Source organism: Lepisosteus platostomus, chromosome 5 (assembly GCF_059453375.1).
Source record: "Lepisosteus platostomus isolate fLepPlt1 chromosome 5, fLepPlt1.hap1, whole genome shotgun sequence".
In the NCBI taxonomy this organism is placed as follows: Eukaryota; Metazoa; Chordata; class Actinopteri; order Semionotiformes; family Lepisosteidae; genus Lepisosteus; species Lepisosteus platostomus.
In genome coordinates, this window is record NC_142615.1 from 49,436,443 (window position 1) to 49,446,517 (window position 10,075).

The 10,075-nt window shown below is 49.6% G+C and overlaps 2 non-coding genes and 1 pseudogene across 2 annotated transcripts; 1 reads left to right on the top strand and 2 right to left on the bottom strand.

The window, feature by feature from the left end:
• Positions 1 to 7,418: 7,418 nt before the first annotated feature.
• On the bottom strand, positions 7,419 to 7,537 carry LOC148668402 (5S ribosomal RNA; annotated as a pseudogene).
• Positions 7,538 to 8,077: 540 nt separating this feature from the next.
• LOC148668403 (5S ribosomal RNA) lies at positions 8,078 to 8,196 on the bottom strand. Its single transcript, XR_015937558.1, has one exon. It is a non-coding gene; the product is annotated as a 5S ribosomal RNA (ribosomal RNA).
• A 1,507-nt stretch (positions 8,197 to 9,703) lies between these two features.
• On the top strand, positions 9,704 to 9,866 carry LOC148668404 (U1 spliceosomal RNA). The gene has a single exon (XR_015938277.1). It is a non-coding gene; the product is annotated as a U1 spliceosomal RNA (small nuclear RNA).
• The last annotated feature ends 209 nt before the right edge of the window (positions 9,867 to 10,075 follow it).

Sequence of the window (10,075 nt, forward strand, 5' to 3'; positions counted from 1 at the left end):
ACAGTGAGCCTGTCTCTCTATAATAATAATACAGTGTGTGATCCTCTGTCTCAGCTTGAGGAACAGAGAGTAAGCCTGTCTCTCAATAATAATAATACAGTGTGGGATCCTCTGTCCCAGTGTGAGGAACAGACAGTGAGCCTGTCTCTCAATAATAATACAGTGTGTGATCTCCTGTCCCAGCGTGAGGAACAGTGAGCCTGTCAATCAATAATAATACAGTATGTGATCTCCTGTCCCAGCCTGGGGAACAGTGAGCCAGACTCTCAATAATATTAATAATAATAATACAGTGTGATTTACTGTCCCAGCCTGAGATACAGACAGTGAGCCTGTCTCTAAATAATAATATAGTGTGTGACCACCTTCTGTGGTCTGTTTCAAATCCGCCCGCAATGAGACACAGAGGAGAAATGAAGAGCCCCAGTCGTGCTAGAAAATCACCCGGGAAAGTGACTTTCAATGTAGGAAAAAAAAGTCGTTAGTAACAGACATAATATGTTTGTTTTGTTTTTTTAATCGCTGCGATGTGTGACTAAGCTCATACGACTAAGAGTTGCTCCCTTTGTCTAGATCTGGTAACCTGCTCGTCGCTGGTGGGCCAGATTGTGTCCCCCGTCTCTACACTGGGGCATTAAGACCCACACAGACCGCAGGGTGAGTGCCCCCTGCTGGCCCCACTGAGAGGTCGTATCCCACCTCCTCCGCTCTCTGAGAAAAGCAGTATCTTCAGGCCCTGACATCCCACCCCTGCCACTCTCTGCGTAAATAAGTATCGTCAGGCCTGACATCCCACCCCTGCCACTCCCTGCGTAAAGAAGTGTCGTATGGCCCTGACATCACACCCCCACCACTCTCTGCCGAAAGCACTGTCATATAGCCCTGACATCCCACCCCTCCACTCTCTGCATAAAGCAGTGTTGTCAAGCCCTGACATCCCACCCCCACCACTCTCTGTGTAAAGCACTGTCATATGGCCCTGACATCCTAGCCCCATCACTCTCTGCGGAAAGCACTGTCGTATAGCCTTGACACCCACCTCTCCACTCTCTGTGTAAAGCAGTGTCATCTAGCCCTGACATCCCACCCCCTCCACTCTCTGAATAAAGAAGTGTCATATGGCCCTGACACCCACTCCTCCATTCTCTGCATAAAGCAGTGTCGTCAGGCCCTGACATCCCACCCCTCCACTCTCTGCGTAATGCGGTATCGTCAGGCCTTGACATCCAACCCCCGCCACTCTCTGCGTAAAGCAGACATGTTACAGACATTTACAACAAAGACGTATTATAAAATATTGACATATACTGTAGGCGGCTGGAGCATTATTGGGAGACAGACTCACTGTTCCTCAGGCTGTGACAGGAGATCACATACTGGGCTGCCAGATCAACTGAGTTCCCTCCTCCCTCTCCCAGTAGGATTGGGACCCGTTGTGATTCTGGCAGGTGTGGGAACTCTGGGATTAGATTTCTGAATTTCGGGAAGAATGTTTCTCTAATCCTAGAGTATCTGTCACAGTGCAGTAGGAAGTGCACCTCTGTCTCTATTTCTCCCCGCTGGCAGTGGGAGCACAGCCTGTCCTCTCTGGGCAGCCAGGTCTGCCTGTGTCGCCCAGTTTCTATGGCCAAGTTGTGGTCACTGAGCCTGTACTTCGTCAGGGTCTGTTTCTGTTTGTTATTTTTTATTTTGGTCAAATATTCAGCTAGTGTGTATTGTCTGTTTAAGGTTCTGTAGCATTCCAGTTTATGTTGTGTTTGTGTGTGTGTGTCCCAATGTGTGAGATATTGCTATTTGATCTGTGCTGTGATGTGGTTGAGTCTGGGTTGTGGTGCTCTAGCAGTGCTGTCCTGAGGCTGGTTAGTGTCGGTGTCACTCACTGCGAGTGTGATCTCAGCAGAGTCTCTGTACTCTTGGGACACTTGACTCACCTGTCTCTCTCTTTCTCTCCCTGTGCTGTCCCTCTCCTGCCCCCTCTCTCCCTCCTCGGACTCCAACTGGAGGAGGTCCAATCACCACCTCCTGTGAGACAGAAGAAAAAGAAGGTGGGTAATGCTCTGATCCTCTCTTTACTCCTGTCCAGTGTCCAGTCAGTGTGTCTGTATGAACCCCTCTCTCTCTCAGTGCAGTGTTCATGTACTGGAGTGTCCAGTCAGTGTGTGTGTATGAACCCCTCTCTCTCTCAGTGCAGTGTTCATGTCCTGGAGTGTCCAGTCAGTGTGTCTGTATCAACCCCTCTCTCCCAGTGCAGTGTTCATGTACTGGAGTGTCCAGTCCGACTCTTAACGTGACTCTCCTGTCTCTGCTTCAGAAGCGCTGGTGCGTCTTTTTAAACTCCCTGAGCTGCGTGTCGGTGGAGACAGATGATCAGGACGAGCCGATGGAGGCGGCGGAGACCGTGGGTCAGGAGAGGAAGAGCGAGGGAGAGGAGGAGCAGGCTGCCGGGAAGGACAAGAAGAGGAAGAGGAGGTGCAGGTGAGCAGACAGGGGGGCGCCGCCCGGTCGTGTCTGTGATTCAAGGAGAAGTCTCCTCTTGCTGTTTGATGTCATGGTGACGTCTGTGTCTGTGTCCCTCACACCTGCAATAACAATATTCTTTCCAGGTTCCTTTCCTGGTTCTGTGCCTGCTAAGATCTGGACTGGACTGGACTGGACTGAATTGGACTGGACCGAAGCTGAGGGACCCCAGACTGTGCTGGACCGAAGCTGAGGGACCCCAGACTGGACTGGACAGGAGCTGAGGGACACCAGACTGTGCTGGACCGAAGCTGAGGGACCCCAGTCTGGACTGAAGTTGAGGGACCCCAGACTGTGCTGGACCGAAGCTGAGGGACCCCAGACTGTGCTGGACCGAAGCTGAGGGACCCCAGACTGTGCTGGTCTGAAGCTGAGGGACCCCAGTCTGGACCGAAGCTGAGGGACCCCAGACTGGACCGAAGCTGAGGGACCCCAGTCTGTGCTGGACCGAAGCTGAGGGACCCCAGACTGGACCGAAGCTGAGGGACCCCAGACTGTGCTGGACCGATGCTGAGGGGCCCCAGACTGGACTGAAGCTGAGGGGCCCCAGACTGGACTGATGACCTTTTGTTAAGCATCAATAAACATTTTTTTAAAAAAATCTGTTTAGCTTTTGGTTTTTTCCCTCCCCCCCCCCCTAAGGCTGCTGCTGGGAGAGGTGTGAGTGGGGCCAGCAGGGGGCGCTCTCACCCTGCAGTCTGTGTGGGTCCTGATGCCCCAGTATAGTGACGGGGGACACTGGACTGTAAACAGGCGCCGTCCTTCGGATGAGACGTAAAACCGAGGTCCTGACTCTCTGTGCTTGTTAACAATCCCGGGGTGTTTCTGGAGAAGAGTAGGGGTGTTATCCCAGTGTCCTGGCCTGATTCCCCCCCTAGTCTTGACCCATCATGGCCTCCGTATCACCCCCCTCTCTGAACTGGCTCCATTCCTCTGCTCTCCTCCCCACTGAGAGCTGCTGTGTGCTGAGCGGACTGGAGCATCATCCAGGTGGAGGCTGCACACTGGGGGGACTGGAGGGGATCTCCCTGACCTGGGAGGAGCTCTGAGTGGAGGGTCCAGACTTATTAATTATTATTATTATTCGTGCTGCACTGGGCTTCAGTCCTGGCAGTGAGAGGGGGACTCTGTGATCAGTACAGATACTTATGACTGTATAATAATACACGATAGAAATGGAAAACAGGGTAGCGCTGTAGTCCCTTCGAAACGTTTTGAACTGCCAGAAGAAGTTTTCACAACCTGGACTCGTGAAGGTACAGGTCTTCTCCCATCGTCCGGAGCAAGGTGAGAGGTCACCCCCTCGGGGCGCAGTATCCCCGATGCACCCCCCCACCACCACCCAAAACGACACACACTTCTGTGACGATTGGGAGACCAGCCCCTGCGGTGGAGGAAACGACCCGCTGGAGAGAACACGCAGACTCCACACAGAAGGGTCACCTCGGCATTTATTCCAACAGCACAACAACACCAGAGAGAAACGGTCTCCGAAAGATAAGCGTACACCGGGAAAAACACGACGGGGTCATTACAAACGGGAATAGGAGTTCTTTTTTTCTTTTTTTTCTGGACGTCAGTTGTATAGTGTCCTGGTGATTTCTCCCGTTTCGAACGGAGTTTAATGTCGCGTTTCTACTTTATTAGAGAGAGGCACTGAACTTTGGGGAACGTGACATCCACCCAGTATTACTAGTAGGTTGATAAATATAAATGTTCTTTTCCCCCCCGTATGATACCTCGCGAAATATAACGATGGCCAACTCCTTAAGTCGAAATTTAAACCCTTCTCACGCTACAAGACAGTCCGTCAACATCGCCGCGGCCCGAAGCGCGACCTTCGGTATGACGTTGGCGGAAAATGGGGTAGGGTAAGTACGTCACAGCCGGGGGAAGCCCCTATCACGTGAGAGGGGTGCGGCGGGCGACGAGCCCCCAGGGGCGAAGAGAAGTTGATTTGCGTGGGGTGTGGAAACACTACACGACCGGGCAAGCGAGCCGTTTTTTTTTTGTTTTGTTTTTTCCAGAACATCAGAACAACCGCAGAGATGACCATCGATCCACCTCCAGAGGTTTCCTTTTTTGTCGTCTTTGGCCCCCAAAATAAAAAGAAAAACTGGGATCCATCGTGGCATTGCCAAATTAAAACGTCAACCACTTTTCGGGCTTTCGTGCTGTCCATGATGAAACCGTCATGGTTGTGTAAGCATACGTTACGTCACAGACCGGCGGCGCTCGGACGTGAGGAGTGTCGTTACGTTTTTGAAATGGCACGTCAGACAAGATCTCTGACAAGATCTCCGAAAAACCCAAACCTGTAAGATTCAATTTCAATTCAGTTTTTTTTTATATAGCGCCTTTCACAACAAGAATGCCCCAAGGCCCCGAACAAAGGAGTTGTTCCACACCCCTGCCACCCTCTGTGTACAGTAGAGCCCCCTGTACTGACTGGAGGAGCTCACCCAGGCTTTTGGGCTAATTGGCTTCTGGAAAAACTGGCCCTGGTGTGTGTGTGTCCTGTGATGGAGTGCTGTCCTGTCCAGGGTGTGTGAGTGAGTGTGTGTTTGTCATGTGATGGACTGGTTCCTGTCCAGGGTGTGTGAGTGTGTGTCTGAGTGTCCTGTGAGGGACTGGTGTCCTATCCAGGTTGTGTGTGTGTGTCCTGTGAGGGACTGGTGTCCTGTTCAGGGTGTGTGAGTGTGTGTGTGTGTGTGTGTGTGAGTGTGTGTGTGTGTGAGTGTGAGTGTGAGTGTGAGTGTGTGTGTGTGTGTCCTGTGAGTGACTGGTTCCTGTCCAGGGTGTGTGAGTGTGTGTCTGAGTGTCCTGTGAGGGACTGGTGTCCTATCCAGGTTGTGTGTGTGTGTGCTGTGAGGGACTGGTGTCCTGTTCAGGGTGTGTGTGTGTGTGTGAGTGTGAGTGTGAGTGTGAGTGTGAGTGTGTGTGTGTGTCCTGTGAGTGACTGGTGTCCTGTCCAGGGTGTGTGAGTGAGTGTGTGTGTGTCCTGTGATGGACAGATGGTACCAAGCCTGGACACCCATGAGACACTGGCTTCCTCAGAAGACTCTCACGGAGGGCACACTGTCCCTAACCCGGGTCCAGAAGAAACTACAGTGATCTATAATTCCTGCGCCTCGGAAGGGTTTATGACGTCTATGTCCGGCGCCCGCGCCCGTGGACCGGCGGTTTGGCGTCGCGCTCCGCAGCTCGAGCTTCGGTGCGAGGCAGGGCGGGAGGGAGTCGATGTGGCCTCGGCGCCATCTTTGCTGGTGAGTCAATTGTGACCGTTGCGGTACAATAAACCATCAATAAACCTTTTCCCACCCCGTCCAGTATTTCTGTCGCGGCCCACGTCCCTTACAATCGACAAACTATTAAAAAAAAAACAGTAGCCCTTCGCAACATTACACGCCATTTTTTTTTATTTTAAACGTCCGCTAGATACGCAGGTGGCTCGATACCTGTCTTATCCTCGCCGGCGTCTTTATACCGGCAAGTGAATTTTATATGGGGTCCCTCAGAATTGTGACAGAAATGTCAGTGAACCACAATAAAAAACGAAACTTTTTTTTTAAAGGCGGTGAATGGATTTTCTTAGTAACCGTGTAGCGACTAACGTAAGGAAAAAAAAGTTGTCTTTCCCTACGAAGACGTTTTGGTACAGGACTTTCTTTAAATATCAGTTGTGCATAGCGTTTTACAAAAAGTTGATGATGATCTTGGAGATAATTGCAAAGGAAAATTGAGATAACTACCAAAACATTACGTGTGAAACGACAGGACAGAACTTTGAACCCACAAAGAAACAAAGGTATGAAATATTGCCTCGTCATGGGGGGTTGATAATTGTAGTAAGTGTTCCTAATTTTCGTAAAGAAATGTATATTATGGGAGTCACACGTGAGATTTAGTGTATATACGTTTCATATTGTGCATATATACGGGGTTAAAAAGTGGAATGAGTATGATTATAAACTCGTGTGTTATCAGATAATTTTTGAACAAGCTTTGATTAGACAGGTGAAAAACAACATCAGATCCTTTATTTTAATATATTCTCACGTCTGAATATCAGCTTCTCCCCTCTGGCCAACATTTCAGGGCTCCCAGGTGTAGATCCCAAATTGAAACAAATATTAATTTGTTACCCAGTTAAACAGTTAATAGAAGTGAGTGACCAGGGTAAATAAAGGTGGGTCAGTGTAAACTGTTTATTCTGGACCAGACTTCGTCATGTGTGATATGTCATGACTTCTTATATGAAGTTTTATCTTTATATTTAGTTCTACATGTGTAATAGATGCGATGTGTGTCCATAAAAAGGTTTCTCCAGGGGAAAATCAAGTTCGTTTTAAAACCGTGTTTCCTTTTTAGGGTACGTTTGCATTCCAAGTGTGGGGTTTTTGCCTTTTTATCATATTTTGGATGTGAATCCGTGGTATTTTTGCTGAGACAAATTGCCTTTCTTATACGCGGAGGGATCTGCTCGTGAGATGTCCGCTTGGTCCATTTCTTAGCTCAGTATAAGGTGTAGAAAGCATGACTGTCATCATAACCCGCATCTCACCCAGGTGTGGAATAATGTTGTGACTATTGCTTCAGCAATAACATGCTGATTGCATGTTTCTAGATGGGTATAACAGAGATCTCAACTACTGAGGGGCCTTATTAATAAAGTCTCCACAGCCGAAGCGCTGTGTCTCTTTTCAGCTGGCGATGAACCTTTCCTCGATCCTTTGCGGACTTGTAAAACTGTTCCTGATCAGAATAAAAAACGCTCACGCTAATACACAAGCACCCGTGTCTCGCCAAAGCTGACAAATAAACAGACGGACAAGCCGCACTGCACGTGTGAACAGGGGAATGAGTGAGCGAGCGGGGATAGGGCGTCTCCTGCGCTTAAAAGCTTACAGCACCTGGTATTCCCAGGCGGTCTCCCATCCAAGTACTAACCAGGCCCATCCCTGTTTAGCTTCCAAGATCAGACGAGATCAGGCGTGCTCAAGGGGGTGTGGCCGTAAGCGAAAGCAAGGCTCGCTGGCACCCTTCTTATTGAGAGGACAGCTCCGTCACCTCTTTTACGACGCTGCTTTTTTTCCCTTGCGTTTTTCTCTTCTTCCCACGTTCTCTCTCTTCACTGCCTTCGTCCCCGCTCTATTTCACTTCAGCCTTTCACTCTTGCTTCCTTCCAATGAGGACGGAGCTGCGGGAGAAAGGGCGCTATAGAGGATCGCTGTGGAGAGCTGCTGCTGTGCTTTGACATCTGAGCTCTGTGGAAAACGATCTCAATACAATTCTGAAAAACGCGACTCTCCGAACGCCAGCCGAACAAGTCTCCACAGCCGAAGCGCTGTGTCTCTTTTCAGCTGGCGATAAACCTTTCCTCGATCCTTTGCGGACTTGTAAAACTGTTCCTGATCAGAATAAAAAACGCTCACGCTAATACACAAGCACCCGTGTCTGCCAAAGCTGACAATTAAACAGACGGACAAGCCGCACTGCACGTGTGAACAGGGGAATGAGCGAGCGAGCGAGCGGGGATAGGGCGCTTCCTGCGCTTAAAAGCTTACAGCACCTGGTATTCCCAGGCGGTCTCCCATCCAAGTACTAACCAGGCCCATCCCTGTTTAGCTTCCGAGATCAGACGAGATCAGGCGTGCTCAAGGGGGTGTGGCCGTAAGCGAGAGCAAGGCTCGCTGGCACCCTTCTTATTGAGAGGACAGCTCCGTCACCTCTTTTACGACGCTGCTTTTTTTCCCTTGCGTTTTTCTCTTCTTCCCACGTTCTCTCTCTTCACTGCCTTCGTCCTCGCTCTATTTCACTTCAGCCTTTCACTCTTGCTTCCTTCCAATGAGGACGGAGCTGCGGGAGAAAGGGCGCTATAGAGGATCGCTGTGGAGAGCTGCTGCTGTGCTTTGACATCTGAGCTCTGTGGAAAACGATCTCAACACAATTCTGAAAAACGCGACTCTCCGAACGCCAGCCGAACAAGTCTCCACAGCCGAAGCGCTGTGTCTCTTTTCAGCTGGCGATAAACCTTTCCTCGATCCTTTGCGGACTTGTAAAACTGTTCCTGATCAGAATAAAAAACGCTCACGCTAATACACAAGCACCCGTGTCTCGCCAAAGCTGACAAATAAACAGACGGACAAGCCGCACTGCACGTGTGAACAGGGGAATGAGCGAGCGAGCGGGGATAGGGCGCCTCCTGCGCTTAAAAGCTTTCTGAATTCTGAGTACGTACGGGATCCTCGGCCTTGCGCTTATAACAAACTCCAAGTCCCTTTGCAGACAACAGCAGTTGTCATATGATTGTCTCTGAGGATGTGCGACAATGGCCAAGGAGAGCCCCGATCTGAGCTTGCGCTCACTTTTTGACCAAGACACAGATGTGTGCTGATTGGTTGAGAGTTTGGCAGGCATTGGAGACCCACGTGGTATTACCACGCCCTGCCAGTCCCTGATTGGTTGATCAAGGTGAGATATGAGTCACTTACTCTTGACACTTAGGAATGCAGTCCAGATGTCCATTTGGCACTCCCTAGACAGATAGGCGCCAATGGATGACCATTGATCATGATAGCCAGGCTTAGCTAAGTGCATCCCCATCTGGGAGCTGTCCCTTATCAAAAGAAAACATCTTAAATCAGCCTGCATGAATACTTTCTCTGTGGCTGCACCACAGAGATGGAAGGTGAGATGGGGCCTCATTTAGGACAGCATACCACCACTTAATTCTGTCTTATTAACAAGCATTGCCGCTACAACGGCATCTCTCCTGTCAAACTTCCTCCTGACGTGTTTGACAGGATCTGGGCCGTGGTGAACAGTGGGAAAGACGCTCTGTGGAGAGTGAGGAACATGGGGCTGTTCAAAGGCATCGAGGTCCCAGTCAAGGCAGCAGGTATCCTGGCCCTGTTCATCACCCAAGAGAAATATTACCTCAGAGATCTGTGGAGAGAAGGGAGGGAGGAAGCAGAAAATCTGTGGGAAATAGAGAGCATAGGTCAATATCTCAAGAAACTGTGAAAAACATTATCATGTTTAAGTAAAGAATGTGATTTACACCAGAAAAAAAGAAATTGTTGCTATGTAACTGGTACCGTGTCAAAATGTAATGAGATGTGATCATATATACTGTTTTAAGTATGTATATTAATGTAAAGCTTTCTAATTTGTGATGTCCTGTATTCTTTTGTGAAAAGAAAATAAAGTTCTTAAAAAATCGATTCACCCAGGGCGAGGCTCGGCCATTGCACTCCGGCTGTGCTGACCCCTGCGAATTCCCCAAATGTGGGAATCTCGACTGCATAATTTCTGGAAGTGGGGGACTGCGTTCGCGCTCTCTCCTGATGTGCTTGGTCCAATATCAGATACGGGAGAGTTAGGACACCACGAGCTGCGATAGGATCCCAGTTCGAAAGGAGTCGATGCCACTGCTGGTTCCCGGTTTCTTTTAGTTAGAGGTCCAGAGAAGCATTTCAAGCTGGTTACACTACTCCTTCCGGACATTCATTCCCTTTTCAAAGTCATTCGTTTTGCTGTTGTCTGCATTATTTAG